Source organism: Giraffa tippelskirchi, chromosome 1, assembly GCF_054371585.1.
Source record: "Giraffa tippelskirchi isolate mGirTip1 chromosome 1, T2T-mGirTip1v1.2.pri, whole genome shotgun sequence".
Taxonomy (NCBI): Eukaryota; Metazoa; Chordata; class Mammalia; order Artiodactyla; family Giraffidae; genus Giraffa; species Giraffa tippelskirchi.
The window spans coordinates 106778940-106802983 of record NC_137275.1 but is presented as its reverse complement, the minus strand read 5'-3'; the positions used below and the strand labels follow the sequence as shown (position 1 = coordinate 106802983).

At 39.7% G+C, this 24044-nt stretch overlaps 1 protein-coding gene and 1 long non-coding RNA gene across 3 annotated transcripts in view; one reads left to right on the top strand and one right to left on the bottom strand.

Annotated features, from left to right (window-relative positions):
- Positions 1-24044, bottom strand: part of LOC145506837 (uncharacterized) — a 79920-nt gene that overhangs the window by 42826 nt on the left and 13050 nt on the right. The window contains exons 1-2 of one of the 2 annotated variants that reach the window (XR_014054372.1): positions 22906-23148; positions 18413-18539 (exon numbers count right to left, since the gene is read on the bottom strand). This is a non-coding gene — a long non-coding RNA (uncharacterized LOC145506837). Of the gene's footprint in view, positions 1-18412; positions 18540-22905; positions 23149-24044 lie in introns of those variants that run through there. The other variant, XR_014054373.1, reaches the window with a different exon arrangement.
- The window catches only part of LOC145505950 (liprin-alpha-1-like), a 54717-nt gene continuing 53997 nt past the window's right edge, over positions 23325-24044 (top strand). Inside the window, exon 1 of the mRNA XM_081489355.1 lies at positions 23325-23513. The gene's annotated coding sequence lies outside the window, so the exon portion shown is untranslated. The remainder of the gene's footprint in view (positions 23514-24044) is intronic.

The following is a 24044-nucleotide window of genomic DNA, read 5'->3' as shown; positions in this document are numbered from 1 at the left end:
TTTATTCCTAGATTTTATGGAATCACCATACTGTCTTCCACAGAGGCTATATCAATTTACATTCCCACCAACAGTGTAAGAGTGTTCCCTTTTCTCCACACCTTCTCCAGCATTTATTGTTTGTAGACTTTTTGATGATGGTCATTCTGACCAGTGTGAGGTGATATCTCACTGTAGTTTTGATTTTCATTTTTCTAATAATGAGTGATGTTGAGCATCTTTTCATGTGTTTGTTAGCCATCTGTCTTCTTTGAAGAAAAGTCTGTCAAGGTCTTTTTCCCACTTTGGATTGGGTTGGTTGTTTTTCTGGTATTGAGTTATATGAGCTGCTTGTATATTTCGGAAATTAATCCTTTTCAGGTTGTTTCATTTGCTATTATTTTCTCCCGTTCTGAGAGTTGTCTTTTCACCTTGTTTTTAGTTTCCTTTGCTGTGCAAAAGCTTTTAAGTTTAATCAGGTCCCATTTGTTTACTTTTGTTTTTATTTCCGTTACTGTAGGAGGTGGGTCATAGAGCGTCTTGCTTTGATTTGTGTCATTGAGTGTTCTGCCTGTTTTCCTCTAAGAGTTTTATAGTTTCTGGTCTTACATTTAGGTCTTGAATCCATTTTGAGTTTAGCTTTGTGTGTGGTGTTAGGAAGTGTTCTAATTTCATTCTTTTATATGTAACTGTCCAGTTTTCCCAGCACCATTTATTGAATAGGCTGTCTTTGCCCCATTGTATATTCTTGCCTCCTTTGTCAAAAATAAGGTACCCATAGGTGCATGGGTTTATTTCTGGGCTTTCTATCTTGTTCCATTGGTCTATATTTCTGTTTTGTGCCAGTACCACACTGTCCTGATGGCTGTAGCTTTGTAGTATCATCTGAAGTCAGGAAGGTTGATTCCTCCAGGTCCATTCTTCTTTCTCAACTGCTTTGGCTATTCGGGGTCTTTTGTGTTTCCATATGAATTGTGAAATTTTTTGTTCTAGTTCTGTGAAAAAGCCATTGGTAATTTGATAGGGGTCGCATTGAATCTGTAGATTGCATTTGGTAGTATGGTCATTTTCACAATATTGATTCTTCCTACCCAGAAACATGGACTATCTCTCCATTTGTTTATGTCATCTTTGATTTCTTTCATCAGTGTCTTATAACTTTCTGTGGAATTCCATCACCTCCACTAGCTTTGTTCATAGTGATGCTTCCCAAGGCCCACCTGACTTCGCATTCTAGGATGTCCGGCTCTAGGTGAGTGATCACACCATCATGGTTATCTGGGTCATGAAGATCTTTTTTGTATTGTTCTTCCGTGTATTCTTGCCACATCTTCTTAATGTCTTCTGCTTCTGTTAGGTCCATATCATTTCTGTCCTTTATTGTGCCCATCTTTGCATGAAAAGTTCCCTTGGTATTTCTAATTTTCTTGAAGAGATCTCTAGTCTTTCCCATTCTGTTGTTTTCATCTATTTCAATCAAACACAGGCCCCCAAATTGAAAGTGCTGAGTCTTAACCACTTGACCGCCAGGGAATTCCCTAGTTTTCAATATGTAAGCTTTTCACCTTCTTGGTTAAATTTATTCCTGAGAATTTTATTCTTTTTGATATAACTATAAATGAGATTGTTTCTTTATTTCTCTTTATGTTAGTTTATTTGTGTATAGGAACACACCAAATTTTTGCATATTGATTTTATATCTTGCAACTTTACTGATTTTGTTTATTAGCTCTAACAGTTTTTAATGGCATAATATCTTGTCATCTGCAAGTGACAGGTTTACTTCTTCCTTTCCAATTTGGATGTCTTTTATTTCTTTTTCTCACCTAATTACTCTGTGTAGGATTTCCAATACTGTGTTGAAAATAACTGGTGACAGTGAACATCTTTGTCTTGTTTCTCATCTTAGAGGAAAGATTTTCAGCTTTTCACCATTGAGTATGATGTTAGCTGTGGGTTTGTCATGTACAGCCTTTATTATGTTGAGGCACAGTCCCTCTATTCTCATTTTATTTAGAGATTTTTTTGTACATGGATGTTGACTTTTGTCAAATGCTTTTTTTTTGTTTCGGTTGAGATAATCATAATTTTTATCATTCATTTTGTTTTAATGTGTTGTATCACATTGACTTCATTGCAGATATTGAATGATACTTACACCCCTGGAAAAAATCCTACTTGATCATGTTGTATGATCCTTAAAATGTGTTGTTGAAATCAGTTTGATAATATTTTGTTGAGGATTTTTGCATCTACATCCATCAATAATATTGGCCTATAATTTTCTTTCCTTTGGTATCCTGTCTGATGTTGGTATCAGGTAATGCTGACCTCTTTAAATGAGTTTAAAAGAGTTTTCTCCTCTTCTATTTTTGAAGAGTTTGAGAGGGATTGGTTTAATTCTCTTTTGAATTTTTGGTAAAATTCATCAGTGAAGTTTTTAACTTTTGTTTGCTGGGAGATTTTTAATTACTGATTCAGTTTCATTACCAGTTAATTGGTCTGTTTAGATTTTCTCTTCCACCATGATTCAGTCTTGATAGGTTGTATGTTTTTAGAAATTCTTTCCTTTCTTCTAGGTTGTCCAATTTGTTGGCATGTAATTGTTTATAGTAGTCTCTATGATCCTTCATATTTCTGTGGTATCAGTTGTAATATCTCCCTTTCATTTCTGATTTTAGTTAGTCCTCTTTTTTCTTTACTTTTTGAATCTTAAGCATGTAAAAATCAAGAAGGAAAATGTAGTTGGAGCTAACTAATTCCAGTGGTAGCACAATGATAAGAAATTCTAGGAATTCTGTTTTAGCTCCTATCTGTTCCTGAAGCTGTTTTACAAATGTGTCATTAAATTTATGACTTATCTTTTCAACAAATTCTCCTACTTGCTTAATTTACCTTGAATTCATTTTGTTGCTTGCAGCAATATTTGTATTCATAATTTTCAGAATTTTAGAATATTTTCTTAGGATAGATTTGATAGCATTGGGATTATTGAGTACAATTTCTTGACGGTTTTCTGGCCTTTTATATAAATACCTTTTGTTGTGATTGCAGAGGCCAAACTAAATAGAAAAACTTTTCTTACTTCTGCAGTGATATGAACATTCTGATAACGCAGGAAATGGCAACAGTAATTGCTTTCATTACAGTCTATGTAATTTAGAACAAGAAAAAGGAATTATTTTTTTAATCATTTGCACGCATTTATGTGGTAATAGGCACTATTGTTTTAACTTTTCTAATGAGGTCATTATAAACCTAAGATGTTAGCTTCATACCAAAGACAGACTTGTGCATGTGCATGAATGTGTGGGCTGACTGGGTTGGGAGAGGTGGAAAGGGTCTGAAAAATGAAGGGTAGAGTGGGAAAGAGAGAGAAAAGAGATATAGTGGAAATGTGCAGGCCATAGATATATTAACCAGTTTACCTCTCAGGCATGCATGAAATAAAGGCTTCAATTCTAAGACTGATTGATGGTAATAATTCTTTCCAACCTAACTTGTTCCTTCTATAAATTTTAAAAAGATTTTTTCTGTTATTATGTATTTAAATTCATTACTCTGCTTTGAAGTTCCACTTACCAATAGTGAATACAGTTGTGGATCTTAATAAACATTTTTTTTAAAATCTATTCTAATTCCATTCCCTCATTTAACTTTGGGAACTTCTGTTAAACACCATGACAAATGCCTAAGAGTTGCTGGGGGAAAAAAGCCAGACTAAATTTGACGCTGGTCATCTTATTATTTCTTTGTAGCCTTGCCTCTCCAAAAAGACTAATGTTTATCTTTGAATTGTTGAGAATTCTTACTTTCAGAATTCTTACTTTCAGAAGACAAAGTACCCTTTGTCTAAGGGTAATTTTTATGGTGTGGGACGTTTAACTTACTTATTAAGAGTAAAGCAAATGAAGTCTGTATTAAATGAAGAAAATATTTGTGACTTTCCATGAAGGTCAGGGCAACCACATTCTAAAATCATCAGCAATGCTGCTTGGTTTAAAGAGTTAGGTCTATTTCACATTTTTTTAAGACAAAACTTTTTAATTTACTTGGAAAGAAAAAGATACATGTTTTGTAATGTAGGCTTTGAGATTCACACTTCTTTTCTGTACAGACACAGCTCAAGATTTGACACACTCAGTATTTCAAGATATCATTTATATATGTAATCTAAAATATGACACAAATGAATATATCTATAAAACAAAACAGCTCACAAATACTTTGTATGATAATAAAAATATGACACTTGCAATTTTTTAAATTGGGCTTATTTACAAAATTTTCAATATTTTATATGTTATTTCTGTTGTATCAGATCTGAAACAATCATCACATTTTATTCACACAATAGTCATTCATTCAAATAAGGCATTTATTGCGTACCTACTATATACAAGACAGTAAATAAAGCAGAGAATGAAAGAAATGACCTGCTCTCGTGGTGCTAATACTCTAATGAAGGATGGAATTTAAAATAAAAACATCTAAATATATTATAAACCGAATGAGAAATGTTATGAAAAGAAAATAAAGCAAGACAATAACAACAGTGATGACTATGCTATTGTGCAAAATTTGCTCAGAATCTTCATTGACACAGTTTATAGTCTCCTTCTGGAAATCAACATAACTTAAGGGTCAGCTAGTAATTCCAGTGCCTAAATCCTTCAAAGAATCTACCATATCTAATATTTAATGCGCACACACACATTTCTTAGAAAAGTTTTTCATATTTGACCTGATGAACTATATATCAAAGTACAATGGTATTTGGTAATATGTGAATAATGGAACAAGGTTAACCAAATATGGTTTACTTTTTGAAATACTGAATGTCCTTTACCTGTAAGCAAATTGTGTTGTTAAAGTTTATTTTTAAATATGTATTTGAATCTCTGAATACATTTTCCCATAGAAACAATATTAAGTATAAAGATATATATCCAAGCCTGTTATTCAGCTGAAGGACAGTTTATTGAAATAGTAGAAAATAATATTGCCTCCAATTACAGTAACTGAATAAAGTAGAAAATCTATATAAGAGAATCTGATCCTTTTTCTTGAAGGATGACACTGTAGAAAATTATGTTCATTAAGAGGAAAATAGAGAGAACATGAAGAGAACATTGAGGGGACTAAAGTGCATGAAAACTTTAGAGGTTTCTGGAATTGGTTATTTTTTATATATAATTGTATTTTAAAGTTATAATTTTCTTTAACTTCTAAGAAACCATGTCATTAAGCACTACTCATATTTAAGTCATAATTAGACCTGACTTTTTCCCCCCTCTCACAAATTAAGAAGAGACAAAAAAAGGGTAGGACTTCTCTTAGTTTTGGAAATAATCAAAGAGGCAAAAAAAAAAAAACGCCTACTTATAAGAATATTATATTTTAGCTTTATTTAAAATTACATGGTTGGAAATAAACTCAATGTCCAACAGTAGGAAAATGGTAAAGAAATTTAGACTTGATATATATTGAATACACCAAAAAGAAAGTTTCTGAAGAATATTCAATGAAGTAGAAAAAAATAAATAAATGTTCATTGGAGGATAAAAGCTAGTAACAAGACTGTATAATACTGTAAGATTTTTCTATAAAATTTTCAACCAAAAATTTGAAATTATTATCTCTGGGTGTAGAGTGATTGGTATTTTCAAGATTTTTTTTTTTTTTTGCATTTTTTATTTCTATGATCTGCATTGTTGATTTTTGCATTTTTGAAGGTATTTTTCAGAGTCTGATTTGCATATGAGGAAAAGCAAATAAGGAAAGGGTTTTAGTATAACTGTTAAAACATATTTTAAAGAATGAGTGGGGAAAATAATACTCCTAAGAAAGAAACGACCGGAAAATATCTGTTTTTACTTAATTCTTCCCTAAGTGAAAGAAACAGCCTGATGGTAAAGACACTCTGGGCAGAAAGTCATGGTGGCCCCAGATTTCATGACCTTTGTGACAGGCTCCTATATTAAATTCCTCCTATTGAACCACATGGCGTGGACCCTGTTTTCCTGATTGGATCCTGACTAATAGTGGTAGTTTTCTTCTAAGAAGAAGTACTAAGAAGCAGTACTCCCTCAATAACACAAATCTGATGTATGAACAAACGTGCCTTGTTGTGCACTGATCACTTACCTGTGTCTCTCTTCCTCTGCACCCAGCCCCAGCCCGCCTTCGCCTTTGCGCTATGTCTCTCCCTTGCATCTGCTGCTGGCCATCCTCAGCCAGCAACCAGTGGCCCCAGGGTGAAATCTGAACTTAGATCAAGGGAGTTTGAATCTCTTTCAGAAAGAAGATTATCGAGGAAGAATCCTCACTTAAACGTTGTCCTAGACTCACAGACTTAAGAGAACAAACTTATGGTTGCCAGGGGGCAGGATGGAGGGAAGGGATAGTTAAGGAGCTTGGGATAGACATGTACACACTGCTATATTTAAAATGATAACCAACAAGGTCCTACTGTATGGCACAGGGAACTCTGCTCGATGTTATGTGGCAGCCTGGATGGAAGGGGAGTTTGGGGGAGAACCTGCTCAGTCGTGTCCGACTCAATGCCACCCTTTGGACTGTAGCCCACCAGGCTCCTCTGTCCATGGGATTTTTTCAGGCAAGAATACTGGAGTGGGTTGCCATTTCCTCCTCCAGGGGGTCTTCCCCACCCAGGGATTGAACCCATGTCTCCTTTGTCTCCTACATTGCAGGTAGAGTCTTTACAACTGAGCCATTGGCAAAGCCCATGGATACGTGTATATGGATGGCTGAGTCCCCTGACTGTTTACCTGAAAGTATCACAACGTTGTTAATCGGCTATGCCCCAGTACAACATAGAAAGTTAAAAAAAAAGTTGTCCAAAGCTTCACAATAAGAGCAATATGCTCCAAAATACAGTGCCTGTTCTTACATCTATTGTCAGTGTTACAGGTAATCAGGACCATCTGATCTGGATTCTGTGTTTCTGCTGGGCAGCAAAAATTTTTACTGGCATTCTAACATTAAATGAGTCCCACTGAATTGCAGGAATCAAAAGATAATTGTCATGTATTTCCTTGTATTTGAAGTTTCTTTAAATGAGCCTCAAGAAGAAGCAAACTTTTTTTTTTTAAATCATGTGGGTGGTTTCTAAAAATGTCAAAGATTCAATATATTGCTTTGTCCAAAACACTGAGATAGAAACATAGTTTCCCCTGTAATTCTTTCTCTTATTATCTTTCTAAATTGAAAAGAAAGAAAATACTATAGTAAAAACCAGTTAAAGATAAAAGTTTCAAAGCAGTGTGCTTCATTCTGTCCCACCAGTACACAATGAAGTATTTCACTCGGTGGACCAGTGTGAGAAAATGGGATTCATAGCCACCCTTGATCTAAAATACATTGCTGCCTCTAGGCCACTCTTTCCTTTTATACTCCTTGTGGTGGAAAATCAACAATTACATTGATGTCAAAATGGTGTAGAAACAGATAGGATAATTTTCAGAATCAAAATCCCAAAAGTGTATTTGCATCTTTGAACTAGAGTAAAGCAATAGGAGGCTTTGTCTCAGTGAACACACGCAATAGAACCTCTACCTTGATAGAATGTTGATCTATGTAAAATGCAGATAAATATCAACAAAAGGCAGGCTGGACATCCATTGTCTCATCAGAGCTGCTGCCGATTATTTTAGAATTTTAATTCTTTATAATTTCCCTGAAGGTTTCTCAAACTTTAATTCACTGAAGATTGAACTGATTGTGTCAGTAGCAAAACACTGTTAAATTGTGTTATCATAAACTTGTAGATTTTTTCCAAAGAACTTTCATTTTTATGTAGGCAGTTACATCTTCAGTTTAGTCATCCAGAAAACAGTATTTTCCTATTTTAATTTCCTGTGAGGTAGGTGCATTACTGTTCCAGTTTTACAGAAGAGGTCTGGAACAGGTCAGTGACTTAGTGAAGGTCCCATGGAAGGTGAAGAGTCTACTGACTCTAGGACCTGTGGAGGTTTATCTGCTGTTTCACTTTAGATGTTTACAGTGTTGCACCACTTTGTTGTCCAGGTGGCAATTAAATCTTTTTAAAAAAGCATATTTATTTGTCCTTATAATAAATTCCTAAAATGCAGAAGTAGAATTCAGAGGGCCCTCGCAGTTGAATTGCATAAAGCCCCATCACTCCAAGATAATTGTGGTTATATTTTGCACATTTCCTTCCAGTATCTTAGGACCTTATGTTTTACATATCATATAGCAAAATATAATGAAGTCTTATTTTTCACTGTAAAAGCAATATAGAAAGTTAGAAAAGCTAGAGTGTATAAAGAACAAATCAGTAAAAATGCAAAACAATTGGGTTAGTGACAAGTAAGATTTTCTTGTTGTGCTAAGTCACTTCAGTTGTGTCCTTCTCTTTGAGAACCTATGGATTATAGCCTATGAGGCTCCTCTGTCCATGGGATTCTCCAGGCAAGAATAGTAGAGCAGGCTGCCATTTCTTCCTCCAGGGGATCTTCCTGACCCAGGGATCAAACCCGGGTCCCTTGTGTCGCTTGCATTGCCAGGTGGATTCTTGACCACAATGCCACCTGGGCCAGGGTTCAAAACCCTATCCCTCTTCTCACTTTTCCTGCAGTTTAAATGGAATTGTGCATGGCTGTACACTCCCAGTTGTTTGAGTGGCGACTTCAACTCAACCCCAGTCTGAATTATCACCAAGCACGCAGCCTGACACGTTGATCTATCCAGACTCCTTGCCGAGGCTGCCTAATAGGAGACCTGATGATAACAGGGACTAAGTCATGTCGCCTTCCCATACCAGCAAGTGTAGAGTCTTAGCCAGTGTTTATCCAGAGCTTGTCAGATTTATCTTTCAGCTTCTGAGGGAAAATGCATGCATGATAAGAGCATGGTGGAAAACTAAATCTTCAGGGGTCCACCACTAAGAGCTTCAGGCAATTATCCAGGATTCATCATGCAAAGGTTCAATATTTTTTTTTCAATATTACTTTTGAAGAATTTTCAGACTCTTTTGGTATTTCTAGATGTTTTCGCTAGAATTTCCTTTTCCTAGTTTTGGAGTATTCACTTGAGATGATGCTGCTGGTGACAACGTACAATACACAGCGCGCGCACACACACACACACACACACAAGGAGGCACTATATATTTTGATTAGATAATAATTTAAAAATTTAATATGGATATTGCATTCCTGCCATGGACCCTCATAGCACTATTCCTTTCCTTCACTGCACTTATCATGGATATAATTATACATGTACTTGGGTGATTCTTATTACTTCTCCTTTTCCCCACTAAGCTCCTTAAGGGCAGGGAGAGTTTGTTTTGCTCACTGTTGTATATCCGTGGTGGCCTCCACCATGACTTTTTGTTGTTGTGTATTCGCTAAGCCCTGTCCGACTCATAGGAGATCCCATGGACTGTAGTCCGCCAGGCTCCGTGTCCATGGCATTCTCCAGGCAAGAATACTGGAGACGGTTACCATTTCCTACTCCAGGGGATCTTCCTGACCCAGGGGATTCTGCATTGGCAGGAGAATTCTTTACCACTGAGCCACCTGGGAAGCCCTTCCTCAGTGATTATCATAGAGTAAAAGGGTAGAAAGTATTTGTTAAATGAATTAATGGTTAAGTGATTAAACAAATGAATGGGTGTTAATACTCCAGTGTGTTATATATTCAAGATTCTTTATATAATGGCTTTACCTCAGCCCTCAACATTATAACAGACCCCAACTTCAGTCCACCCAGTTTCATAATCAGTGCATGTTCATCTAAAGAAACTATAAAATGCTAAAATCACAAAGCTTTTTCCATCGTGCAATTGCCTAGAAACAATGATGGTTTAAGTTTGATGTATACACTTCCACACTTTTTAATCATTATTGCAGAAAATCGAATCTGTATTATATTTATTAGCTTACTCTTTCACTTGATATATCGTGAACATTTTCCATGAAATATTGTCCTTAACGCAGTGTTTAATGATCATCAGGCATCCCATCATTTGGATGAATAATAATTCATTTAACGGATCCTCTGTTTTCTTGCACATGAAATGTCTTTCTAAAACTGTAGGGACCCTGAGATATCAGGAGCAGGGCCAGACAGAAGGGCTCATGACTACGGTCCCAGGGACTGTGGCTTCTGCCTCACCCTCGTGTTAATACTGAGTCTTACTATTTTAATAAGACAGTTTGTATCTTATGAGGTGAAAACAATACATTTTTAATTTAAAATTTCTTTCCTGGGGGCTTCCCAGATGTCTCAGTGGTAAAGAATCTGCCTGCCAGTGCGGGAGACTCGGGTTCGATCACTGGTCCAGGAAGATCCCATACGTCTGGAGCAACAGTCTGTACACCACGGTACTGAGCCTGTGCTCTGGACCCTGGGGCCCGAACACTGAGCGGCGAGCCCAGGGCCCGGCTCTGCAGTCAGAGGGGAGCGCCCTCTATCTGCAACAAGAAAAGCCCGCATAGCAACGGAGACCAGCATGGTCAAATAAAATAAAATAAGTTATAAAAATTTTAGCTGAATAATCTATGAGTTATATATATATATTTTTAAAAGTGGCCCATCAATACTCCAAAATGATGGTTACCTTTATCATTCATTTCTTCTTAATCTGAAAGCTACACAATCCAAGATTTTGTTTCCTGAAAACAAAACACTGGGTCCTAACTCAAGGATGGTGACACACAAGGAAGACAGAAATCCAACAGACCAGATACCTGGAGGAAAACAAATATTTAAAAAGATCATGACAGAAAAGAATAACTTTAAAACAGGCAAAGATTTTGTCACCTGGCCTGAGGGCCTTTTTCCTACAAACAGTCCACAGGCAGTAACACGTACGTTGTAATCACTACACAGTCACCAGCAGAGATGAGAGAAATTTAAACATTATGCTTTGTTTTTCCTGCCAGGAAAAGCAGAGATGGTGAAGTAACATTCTAAGAACTGGGACTTTCCTGGAGGTCCAGTGGTTAAGACACCGCGCCTCCAGTGCAGGGGGCAAGGGTTCGACCCTTGGTTGGTGAGCTGAGCTCCTACATGCCGCACGGTGTGGCCAGAAAGTAAAGAGAGTCCTCGGAATGGACACGAAGGCAGCTGAGAAGGCTGCTGTTTCAAGTAATAGTTAAAGACAGAATGAAAGAAAAGAGCCTCTGTCTTCCTCCATCAGGGAGCTGGACTTTTCACAGGTGTGTTTCTATTGGAGACGAAAAAGACACTGTTTGAAGATGGGAAAGAGAGGAAAGCCTGGGAATTTGTATTTATGGTTGAATGGCAACTGCTTATATTAATATTTAAGAGATGTTTTAGATTTCCCCCCTTTTTAAATAGTGCGAAATCTAGAGAAGGATAGGCATGATAAAAATTTTAAAATAAGGGTGAGAAAAACAGAAGAAGGAAACAAAAAATTCCTGATTACTTAGAAACTTATCACCCTAGAAAATCAACGGTTTTCATCCTATTTTGTTAATGCGATTGGTTTCACAACACACAATCTCATGATATTCTGACTACTGCTCTTAACACTATTGGCAAGAATAATAACAATATTAGCCAATATTTATTAAAACGTTATAGTATCCTAAATGTAATGGGTTGAATTCACCCCCATCCACAATAAATTCATTTACTGGTGTGCTTAACCGCCAGCGCCTCAGAGGCTGACCTTATTTAGAGAGCGCATCTTTACCGAGGGGATGGATTTAATTAGAGGTCATTGTTGTTGCTAGGGTTCCCCAGGGGGCACTGAGTCCTACTATTAAAGTGATAAAAACCTGCCTGCAATGTAGGAGACATAAGAGTCATGGGTTTGATCCTTGGGTCGAGAAGCTCCCCTGAAAGAGGGCATGGCAACCCACTCCAGTATGCTTGCCTGGAGAATCCCATGGACAGAGGAGCCTGGCGGGCTTTAGTCCATAGGGTTGCACAGAGTCAGACATGACTGAAGTGACTTAGCAAGCACACACACACGTTGTTGTTTAGTTGCTAAGTCATGTCCAACTCTTTGCAACTCCATGAACTGTAGCGCACCAGGCTCTTCTGTCCATGGGATTTCCCAGGCAAGAATACTGGAGTGGGTTGCCATTTTCCTCTCCAGGGGATCTTCCTGACCCAGGGATTGAACCTAAGTCTCCTGCATTGGCAGGCACTTCTTCACCACTAAGCTTGGGTGGGCCCAATCCATTGTGAGTGATATCCTTAAAAAAGCAAAAATCCGGAGACGGACCAGCACACGGGGAGAACACCATATAAAGGCGAAGGCAGAGATGGAGGTGGTGCTTCCCGCAGCCCAGGCGCGCCCGTGATTATCGCCAAACCACCAGCACTGACGGGCGAGGCGTGGGGGAGATGCCATCCTGACCCTCAGGAGGGGTCAGCTCTGCCTGAACCTTGGTTGTGGACTTCTGGCTTCCAGAAGTGTGAGGCAGTAGGTGTCTCTAGGGCTTCGATATTGTTGCCCCAGCAAACTAACACAGCAAGCACTGCATTAAACAAACTACACATAAACACTTATTAAATACTCAAAGGTTTTACATGCCAGCTTCTGCCTGTTGTTTTTAGCACAGAGTCTGACATATTCTCCCTAAGCACACATTGGATAAATAGTTCTAGTTCTGTGGTTCTCACATAAATTAAATGATAGCACAGACAGCATATAACATTTTAGTATGGAATGTTCTATGTTCCTACAGAGCCTCCATGATTTTTACTTCTTTAATGGCTATACAAAATTCTATCAATTGCATGATACTCTTATTTATTTGGTCATTTTCCTATTGTTGGATGTTTACGTTGATTTTAATGTATTGCTATTATAGGTAACACCATGATGGACGTCTTCATGCCCAGATATTTTCCCAGTTTTTTAAGATGGAATGTTTACTTCCCTGTGGTAGTCATGAAGTTTATACACATTTCTCTAGTTATTATAATATGTATTATCAAATTACCTTGCAAAAGACTTCTGCCAATAAACCTTATTGATGTGGACATGTGTAAGTGTAGATATTTCATGATATTTACATCTGTATTGGGTCAAAATTCACAGTAATTATTAAACCCAGTTTGTCAGATTATCATTCTATGTTTTAAATTTGATCTTTTTGATTTAAAACTTACTTTATCAAGTATCCTAATTGCACCCTTTCTCATGCTCTTGTTAGAAATTAAATTAATTTTGGATTCCCAATGACAAGGCTAGTTTTAAATGTTGAGGTTAGTTATTTAGAAAAATGTAAACACCCACTAAATGAGGCAATCAACTGATAAAATTGATGGAACTTAGTCATATTGAACTAGCACACCAATTTAGTTTAAATACTTGTCCTGATGAATGCAAATAGATACAAGCACAGCTTGTATATATCACAAATTGACCAAATGACAGTATCTAGTGTTTAACTGGCATTTCATGAAACAAAGATAAGTTGTGATGTATTTCAGATTATGAACATACACACACGGCCCCATGATTTGCTTAAAACTGTAAAATCAAATACTTAAAATGTGAAAGCAGGTGAATTGGAAAAAGGAAAGTAGCCCAAAGATGTAATTTTCTCCGACCTCTAAGATATAAAAGGAAGAATTCACTTTGCGATTAGAAAGTTAAAAAGTTGAGTGATTCCTGGACACAGCACATTTTCTGGTAGGGATCTGTTAATACGATAGTCAGCTCAGGAAACAGACCAACTTAGTGATGCTGAGCCTGTTCTATGTGTTACTCCAGTGAATGTGCTAAAGAAAGAAATAAGCTTAATTTACCCCTTGGCCACCTGATGGGAAGAGCCAACTCACTGGAAAAAACCCTGATGCTGGGAAAGATTGAAGGCCACAAGAGAAGGGGGTAGCAGAGGATGGGATGGTTAGATGGCATCACTGACTCAATGGACATAAATCTGAGCAAATTCCAGAAGATAGTGGAGGACAGAGCATCCTGACAGCTGCAGTCCATGAGGTCACAAAGAGTTGGGCACAACTTAGTGACTGAAAAACAACAACAACACCCCCTTGGCTCAACATGGTCACTGAAAGGCATGGGGTGGAGGGAGAAAGGAGAGTGAGCATGGAAAGGAGAGAGAGGAGGAGAAAAAGGAAAAGCAGAGAGAGAAAGGGAAGGAAGAGCACAGAAGGAAGCGGGGAGGAAAGCAAAGGAAAGAGTCGGGAAGGGAAGCGGGATGAAGAGAGGCAGGGAGCTGCTAGGACATTTGTCTATAACTGTGATTGGTATGTTTGTTTATTTCACTTTAAAAATCCCATATGTCAGTGACAGCAGAGAGTATTTGTCTTTCCCTGGCTTATTTCACTGAACAGAAGACTCTCTAGGTCGATCGCATTGTTGTGTATAGCCGAGTTTTCTCCTTTTATGGCTGAGTAATAGTCCACTGTATATGTATATATCTCACAACATTATCTCAGGGACAATTGGGGAGGGACAAAATTGGGGTATGGGATTAAGACATACAAGCGACTATGTATGACATAGCTAAGCAACAGAGATATATTGTACAGCACAGGGAAATATAGTCATTATTTTGTAATAGCTTTAAATGGAGTGTAATCTGTAAAACTGCTGAATCAGGGCTTCCCTGGTTGCTCAGTGACACAGAATCACCTGCTGATGCAGGAGACACGGGTTCAATCCGTGATCCAGGAAGATCCCACATGCCAAGAAGCAACCAAGTCCATGCCCCACAACCATTGAGCCAGTGCTCTAGAGCCCGGGAGCCACAGCAAGAGAAGCCACTGCAGTGAGAAGCTGAGGAACCACCGCTGGAGAGTGTCCCCGCCTGCCGCAGCAAGGGAAAAGCCTGTGCAGCAGCAAAGACTCAGCACAGCCAGTAAAAAAAAGAAAAAAGAAAAAGAAAAAATTCTGAATCACTGTTACACACTTGAAACTAATGTAACATTGTAAATCAACTACACTTTACAAAAAAGAAAGATGAGGAAGGCAGAAAGGAAGGGAGGGGAAAAAAAAACAATTCATGACGCACAGATAGATGCATGAAGTTTGTTAGCACGTGCACAAAGAGAAACTCACTTCAGTATAAGATGCTCAATTTTTTAAAAGCCCAATGTTTTAATTGAATTAATAGATAGTGCATATAAATGGAAATTAATTAAAACAGTCATCACATTCAAATCAGATATTAACTTTGCTTTTTTTAAATGACAAAAGTAATCTTTAAGCAGTAACTTCATCTGCAAAGTCCTAAGCAAGGAATTTCTGTGAATTAATCAGTGGCATCTACAATCTGCAGAGTACTCAGCACCTTTGGTGGCTCAGATGGTAAAGAATCTGCCTGCAATGCAGGAGACCTGGGTTCAATCCCTAGGTCGGGAAGATCCTCTGGACAAGGAAATGGCAACCCACTCCAGTACTCTTGCCTAAAAAATCCCATGGACGGAGGATCCTGGTAGGCTACAGTTCACGGGGTCGCAACAAGTCAGACACGACTGAGCTCACCGACGTGAGCCCAAGGACGGAGCACAAGTTCTCTGGCCACAGAGGACGACCTCAAAAACAGTCCTTTCCATCCCTCCCTCCTCTGTCATGATGCGAGGTGTGTTTTCTCCAAGGAAAGCATTTCCTGAAGTTTTCTTTCAAATAGGAAATCACTGAGGCTGCTTATACACTGGGAAGCAAGAAATAGGACTGTACTAGCCTTTCAGGTCATGCTGGCTTTCTTCTCTTTTCCTTTCCAGTTCTTTTTGGTCATAGTTCAACCTTTGCAGGCACACAATTCCACACTGGAAACTGTTTCTGTTTCCAAGAGAAAAAAAAAATTTAGACCTGGCCGCAGGCAAACATCTCTCAGCAGGCTAGTGAGAACTTCTTGCACCGACTGACCTGTGAAAACTATCAACCATTTTAAGTTGCCCACGAAGGGCTTTCTTGGTCAAGTGGTCCAGCATCCGCACGTGCACAAGGCACTCCACGAAATAGCTACGGTTGTGCGGGAGGCCGAGACTGGGCAGCCACTTGTTGCCGATCCACTCATGTTTCACGTTCCTGTACGCGAGGGTCTGCATTCAGTAATTAAGAATGGTTAATTGAGGAAAAAATGGAGGAGGCAATGGCAACCCACTCCAGTACTCTTGCCTGGAAAATCCCATGGACGGAGGAGCCTGGTAGGCTACAGTCCATGGGGTCGTGAAGAGTAGGACACAACTGAGTGACTTCACTTTCACTTTTCACTTGCATGCATTGGAGAAGGAAACGGCAACCCACTCCAGTGTTCTTGCCTGGAGAATCCCAGGGACGTGGGGGCCTGGTGGCCTGCCGTCTATGGGGTCGCACAGAGTCGGACACGACTGAAGCGACTTAGCAGCAGCAGCAGCAGCAATTGAGGAAAAAAACCCACGGAAGCAGTCACAAGGGCCATTTACATCATCTTGAAAATGGATTTTTAAACAATTACATAATGTCAAAGGCTAAGCCAAAGACAACAGTATTGATCATAACTTCAAAATTATTTGATCTTTTCTTTGCTACCTTTTAAATTTGCTGGCAAAATTTTATACAAAGAAATTATACCATTAAAAGTCTATGACTCATCTGTGGCAATAAATTTAACCTATCTACCAAACCATGATAAAATTGTAATGACTACACATTACTTCTCTGAAATAGCTTTTATACATAATAATATGTCAACAAAGAATGAGCACGACTCATGAACAAGTTTGAAGGATCGACCTAACTCTACTCACTAAAAATATCTCTGGCTAGCTTGAATTTTAGTTTCAACGCTTTGTGTTCCAAATTTCTTTAGCAACACATCTGCTAATTTCAAAGTCAGTTAAGTGTATTAAAAAATAGCTTTAAAAAGAAGAGATAAGGAAAACAACAACGAAATAGACTGAAAGAAGAAATAGACACACCCACGATTACAGTCAGGGACCTCAGTCTTCCTCGCCGTGACTCAATAACTGATTGAACAAGGAAGCCAAAACAGACAACCAACCAAGGTCAGTAAGGATGTTGAAGCCTTTAAACAATTCTCCAGGCAAGAGTACTGGAGTGGGTTGCCAAGCCCTCCTCCCGGGGATCTTCTCAACCCAAGGATCAAACCCAGGTCTCCCGCATTCCAGGCAGGTTCTGTACCATCTGAGCTACCAGAGAACCCTCTTAAACAGCACTATCAACCAACTTGATCTAACTGACATTTGATAGAACACTCTATCCAACAAGAAGCACGATAAAACTCTTCTCAAGGGGATACAGGACATTCTTCAAAAGACAGACAAATCTCAGCATACTTAAAGTGACTCAAATCATACAAAGCATGTTTTCTGATCTCAACAGATTTAAATTAGAAATTAAAAAACCCCTGATATCCAAGAGTCTCCCAAACATCAGCAAAGTAGCATATTTCTAAAGAATTCATGTGTCAAAGAAGAAATCACAAATGAAACAGGAAATATGTTGAAGTGAATAAAAGTGAATATACAATATACTAAAAAGCTACGGGACATGGCTAGATCACTACCTGGAGGGAAACTGATAGGATTAAATACTTACACAAATGAAGAAAGATTCTGAATCGATACTCTAAGACTCTATCTTAAACAACTTATAAAAGAACAAATGAAATCCACAGCAAGCAGAAAGAAGAAAATGAAAGAGTAAAAATCAATGAAACAGAGACCAGAGAAACAAAATGAAATGAAAAAACTAAAATCAGGTTCTTCAAACTATCAATAAAACTGACTAATCCGAGTGACGAAGAAAAAAGAGAAGACATAAACTACCAATATCAAGAATCAAAGAGGGAACATCAGTACAGATCCTATAGACACTGAAAGGAAAGGGTAAACTGTGAACAACTTCAGGCAACTTAGATAAAATACCCTACTTTGTTGAAAGACACAACCTATGAAAGCCACTCAGTAAGAAACAGATAACCTCAATCTATTAAAACTCAAATCCGTAGTTAGAAATCTTACCTACCCATACACCCACACGCACAAAATCTCTATCCTAAATGGCCTTAGTAGTGAATCCTAACAAACAGTTATGAAGAAAATCCTGGTTATACACAAACTATTCCAAAATAGTGAAGAAAGAAACACCTAACTCATTCTGAGGCCAGAATTCTCTTGATACCCAAACCAGACAAACATATTACAAGAATATCAATATCCCTCAGAGACACAGATGCAAAATTCCTTAATGACACATCAGGAAATCAGTAATCAATTAAAAGTACAAGGTAGCATGACAAGTAGGGTTTATCCCAAGAACATAAGTTTGGGCCAACATTTGAAGAAATCAGTGAAATTCACCATATCAATGGACTGAAAATAAAAACCACAGTCTCACCTCAAAAGAGAGAGAAAAGGCATCTGACAATATTTATCATTTATATATGGAAATCTTAGCAATCTAGGAATGGAAGAAAACTGCCCCAACCTCATAAACGGCATCTACAAAAAATGTAGAGCTGACATCATATGGTGTTTCTCCTCAAGATCAGGAACAAAGCAAGGATGTCTGCTCTCTTGGCTTTTATTCAACTCTGTACTGGAACTCCTAGCCACTGTAACAAGACAAGAAAAAAGAAATCGAAATCATATGAACTGAAAAAACAATATAACTGTACTTGCTGACGACCTGATGATTAATGTGGAAAATGAATCAACAAAAGAGGTACAAGCATGAAAGTGAGTTCAGCAACGTTGCAGGATACAAGGTCAACATATAAAAATGCTCCATACTTCAGCATACTAAACGAGACCAGAAATTGACATTTTAAAGAATACCCTTGATTATAATGTCATCAAAAACTATGAACTCCTCAGGGATAAATCTAATGGAATAAGGGCAAGATCTGCACAATGAAAATAAACACATGCCATGTACATACATACACACCAAAGAAGGCACTTGATGTTCTTCCGTCCAAAAAGACTAAGGTATGTTCTGAGGAATTATGTACGTTATGGAATCCTGGGAAAGGATTATCTACAAAGTACACAAGTAGATGATCGAGACTAATACTGGAAAAAAAGCAACCAATTGAAAAATGAGCAGAAGACCTGAACAAATTTCTCCAAAGAAGACAGGAAGAAGGCCACCAAACACATGAAAAGATGCTCCACATCGCTCATTATTCAGGAAATGCTAATCAAAACTACATGAGGTATCACCTCACACCAGTCACAATGGCCATCATCAACAATTCTACACATAATAATCGCTGGACAGGACATGGAAGAAAGGGAACCCTCTTGCAATGTTAGTAGGCATGTAAATGGATACAGCCACTATGGAGAAGGAACATAGGTTTCCTTAAAAAGTAGGACTAAAACTACAATATGACACAACAATCCCCTACTGGCCATACACCCTGAGAAAACCATAACTCTAAAAAGACATTCGTACCCAATGTCCATTGCAGCACTATTTAACATAGGCAGGGCATGGAAGCAACCTAATGTCTCTCAAGAGAACAATGGAAAAAGAAGTTGTGGGACATACATGCAATGGAACACGACTCAGCCATGAAAAGGAACAAATACGAATCCGTTGAACTGAGGTGGATGAACCTAGAAACTGGGATACAGAGTGACGTCAGTCGGAAAGAGAAAAACAAATGTAGTATATTAATGCATACGCATGCGATCTTGTAAAATGGTACTGGTGAATATTTGAAGGGCAGAAATAAATACACAGATGTAGAGGAAGGACTTGTGAACTCAGCTGGAGAAGGAGAGAGTGGGACAAATGGAGAGAGTAGCAATGAAACATAGCCACTACCATATGCAAAATAGCTAGCTAATGGGAAGTTGCTGGATAACATAGGGAGCCCAGCATGGTGCTCTGGGACGACCTAGAGGGTGGGAGGCCAGGAACTGGGAGGCAGTCTAACCAAAGAGTGGATAATATACTTATTCGTGGTGTTGCATGAGGAAAACCAACCAAACATTGTAAAGCAGTTATTCTCCAAATAAAAATCAATAAATACAATCTGAAAACTATCATTCAACACATATGTACTTTCATTTAAAGCTATACGGGATCATCTTCTATTCCTAGCTATTTTTCCAGTATAAGTGCTTGTAAATGTCATTAGAGTTTTTGAAAATATGATTTTAATAGCTACATAGCATTGCTTAATATCTCGTACATAAATAATGAACTTTCAGTCTCAAAATAGAAACATAATACCGAAAAAGGTTAAGATTTTAAACTAAAGCTTGCATTTTAATTCAGCTTAATGAGAATTCCTCGGAAGAGCTAAAATTCTTATGAAAAGTAAATATGTGGAGTCCTTCTTGCTTTCATCTGTTATGTCTTATTGTCATTTAATTCTAAGGACTCTTGGACTTTTGACATGTTTGCCTTTGACTGCAATTTTTGACTGAGATAAAATCTTCAATGTAGATATTAAAAATGTCAAGAAGCACTCTTGTAAGTGTGAGCCACTCAGTCATGTCCAGTTATTTGTGACCCATGGACTACAACCCACCAGGTCCCTGTCCACAGAATTTCCCAGGCAAGAATACTGGAGTGCGGTAGCCATTCCTTTCTCGAGGGGATCTTCCTGACCCAGGGGTCAAACCCAGGCCTCCCACATTGCAGGCAGATTCTTTACCATATGAACCACTAGAGAACCCTGACCCTGGTGTACCTGGATGTAAAAATCCTCAAAAAAATATTACCAAGCCAAACTGAAGCATACATTAAAAGAATCATACACTAGGATCAAATGGATTTATTCTGGGCCTGCAAGCATGATTTATTGTCTGTACATCAATTACTGTGATACACAATATGAGCAAAATGAAGACTAAAATCATGTGATCTTCTCAATAATTGCAGAAAAAGCTTTCAACAAAGTGTAACATCAATTCTGATACCATCTCTCAATACAGTGGTTATCCATGGAACATCCTAAAGGGCACGTTAAGACAAACCCACAGCTAACATCCAACTCAGTGATAAAGAGCTGAAAGATTTTCCTAAAAGATCAGGAATAGTACAAGGATGCCTGTTCTCACCAATCTTGTTCAACATAGTGGCGGAAGTGTCCTACCCAGAGGAACTAGGCCAGAAAAGGAAATAAACGGCATCCCCATTGGAACAGATGAAGTTACACTGTCACTATTTGATTATGACAGGATTTATATGAAACCCTAAAAACGCCACCAAGTAAGAAGTATTACAACTAATAAACTCAGCAATATAGCAGGATAGGAAGCATAAGAAAACAGAAAAGTCCCATATACAAATGCATCAAAAAAAAAAAAAAAAACTTGAAATAAATTTAACCGAGGAGCGGAAACACCTGTATCGTCACGGCCTCCAAGACATACAGTCTGGGTTCAAACCTCAGCTCACCCGCTGACCCGCACAGTGACCCAGGGCAAATCACACAATGATCTGAGGCTCAACATATTCAACTGTAAAATGGACACAAACCCAGGATCTACACCCAGGGCTGTGAAACTCCGAAGAAGTGCTTATTTAGGCCCGGGGATGGAGTGTCTCCAGGAGACTCTCCTTGTATGACACTCCTCTAGAACTGGGCTCTCCTGATCCTGTGGGTGAGGCTCAAGGGTAGAGCCTGGGAGCCAGATGGGATGCGACAAGGACGAGGACAGAAAAGACTAGTTCTGTGTCAGGGAGGGAAGCCACCTCCTTTCCAGATCTCAGAGTGGGGCCTGCACCGAGGGCCCGGGGGATGTGCAATCGGAAGTGATAACTCCGAACCCCCCACAGCAGGGATGGAGCCTTCCTGGCAAGAACCTTCTCTCTGGTCCAGGCTCCAGGGTGATGTGGTACTGCTCCCTGAGTGCTCCATGTCTCCACCAGGCAAAGAGCTCCCGGGACTTGGAGGTCTATTAAACCACAGGTGCCTGAGTGTCACAATGACACAAGGGCTAACACCATTGAAAATTAGCTATATTAAAAAAAAATGACAGAAGTATGGACGAGGCAGGGCATGAAAAGCAGAAGGATTGACTACCTCTCAAGCCTTTAGCAGAAATCTCTCCACACCAGCTCAGCGGAGCCCGCAGGAGGAAAATATCATGGAAAAGCAGGCCATGGGTATATCTCTACACTGCTGGACCCAGAGATCCACGTCCCAATCCACCAACATCTTTTTGCGTATCCAGACACCAAGAGGAAGAAACACAGACCTTGCCTGAGAAAGTCTCAGCCAGACTTAATATTGGGGTTGCTGAGCATGCTCACATGGTCACTATGGACTCAGCCTCTCCTCCGTGCTCACATCCTCTGTCCTCACAGAAACATACATGGTTCACTGCAGAGAGCCCTCTGAGGGCACTTGTGTATACTAGAAACGGGCAATGGTAAAATGCGAAGAGAAGACACAGAAGTGGAAACATGCCTCTGGGGTGCTGTACAAATTACCAAAGACCTGCAGTCCTTGATACTTGGCATTTAAAAAAAAATGCTTCTTAATATGTAAATGCAGAAAGGACATTTCCAGGAGAAAGGACAAAGGAATCGTCCCATTGGGACAATATTGTATCCATAGGAGAAGGTAAGTTGGATCCCTACCTCACAAAACACCACCAAACCAATTAGACTGCATACTAAGAACCAACAATTGAAAGAAAAACTTGACAAAATTCGAACAATTTTTGATGAGGAAATATCTTTTCTTTAAATTGAGGTATTGCTGATTTACCATAATTTGTTTGTCTAAGGTGTACAGCAAAGTGACTCAGATTCAGCCTCTCAGGTGCTTCCTTGGACAAAATTCATTGCCTTTGGGAGGCCCCTGGGCCATGCCCTCTACTCAGAACAGCTAAGAATCCTGAATACGCAAAGCAGCATGTGGTGGTCCTCCTGGGGGTTTTCAGACTGAATAAATTATTCTAACAGGATACAAGAAACAAGCCCGGAGGTTAAGAGAGGATCTCCAAACTTACCTTCAAACCGGAGGCCTTGCTCCCTTGAATGTGGGTGCGTGCAACAGCGCTTGCGAAGCGAAGAGGTTTATCGTGAATCTTCTGTCTGCAGAGGACAAAGCAGTGTGTAGAGAGGACGCGCAGGCAGGTCCCAGGACACTGAGCACACGGACACAGTGACTGGACTCTCAGCCCTGCTCTTGGGGTACCGCACTCTCTCCACTGCTGACACAGGGTGAGCAGCTCACACGTGACCTGGAGTATGGTCACGGGACCTGGAATATGGTCCCATGACCTGGACCTGGCCAATCGGTGTGCTCCATCCTCCCTGGCCACCGTGATTGGCTCAGGGATGGGGCTGTGACCAATCGGGGCCCAGGGCCGGACCTCAGGCTGGAATCAAGGGAGGAAGAGGAAGTTCCGCCAAAAGGGGTGTGGCCGGGTGAGGTCAGGCTACAGCGGTGGAAGCGGCGTGAGGTCAGCCTGGGGAAGTTGGTGGCTTTCCCGCGCCCGTCAGGGCAGAGCCGCCCGCCTGAGAATGAGGGCGCTGCTGAGCCCAGGGGCTGAGAGCGCCGGTTCCTGCTGTGGTCCCGGAGATCCACCTGAGACCTGAGCGAAGCCGTCTGCCGGTGAGTCCTCTCCTGCTTGTCTGTCAGCTTGTTTGCACCATGCTGGGTTTTCTGTCCAGCTGGCTAAGTGGAGACCCTGGAAATGCACGTGTGTGGGTTTTGGCTGGCTTCAGGGAAGAAATGCCAGAGGACACTGGGAGCCTCCAGTTTAATCTGGATTCAGGTCATATCTCTTGAAAGTGAAGTGAAGTTCCTCAGTCGTGTCCGACTCTTGCGACCCTATGGGCTCTACAGTCCATGGAATTCTCCAGGCCAGACTGCTGGAGTGGGTAGCCTTTCCCTTCCCCAGGGGATCTTCCCAGTCCAAGGATTGAACCCAGGTCTCCCGCATTGCAGGCAGATTCTTTACCAGCTGAGCCACAAGAGAAGCCCGAGAAGACTGGAGTGGGTAGCCTGTCCCTTCTGCAGCGGATCAGGATTCGCGACCCAGAAATCAAACCGGGGTCTCCTGCATGGCAGGAGGGTTCTTTACCAGCTGATCTATCAGGGAAGCCCAGGATCTCTTAAGGCCAGCTAGTCATTGATATGTCT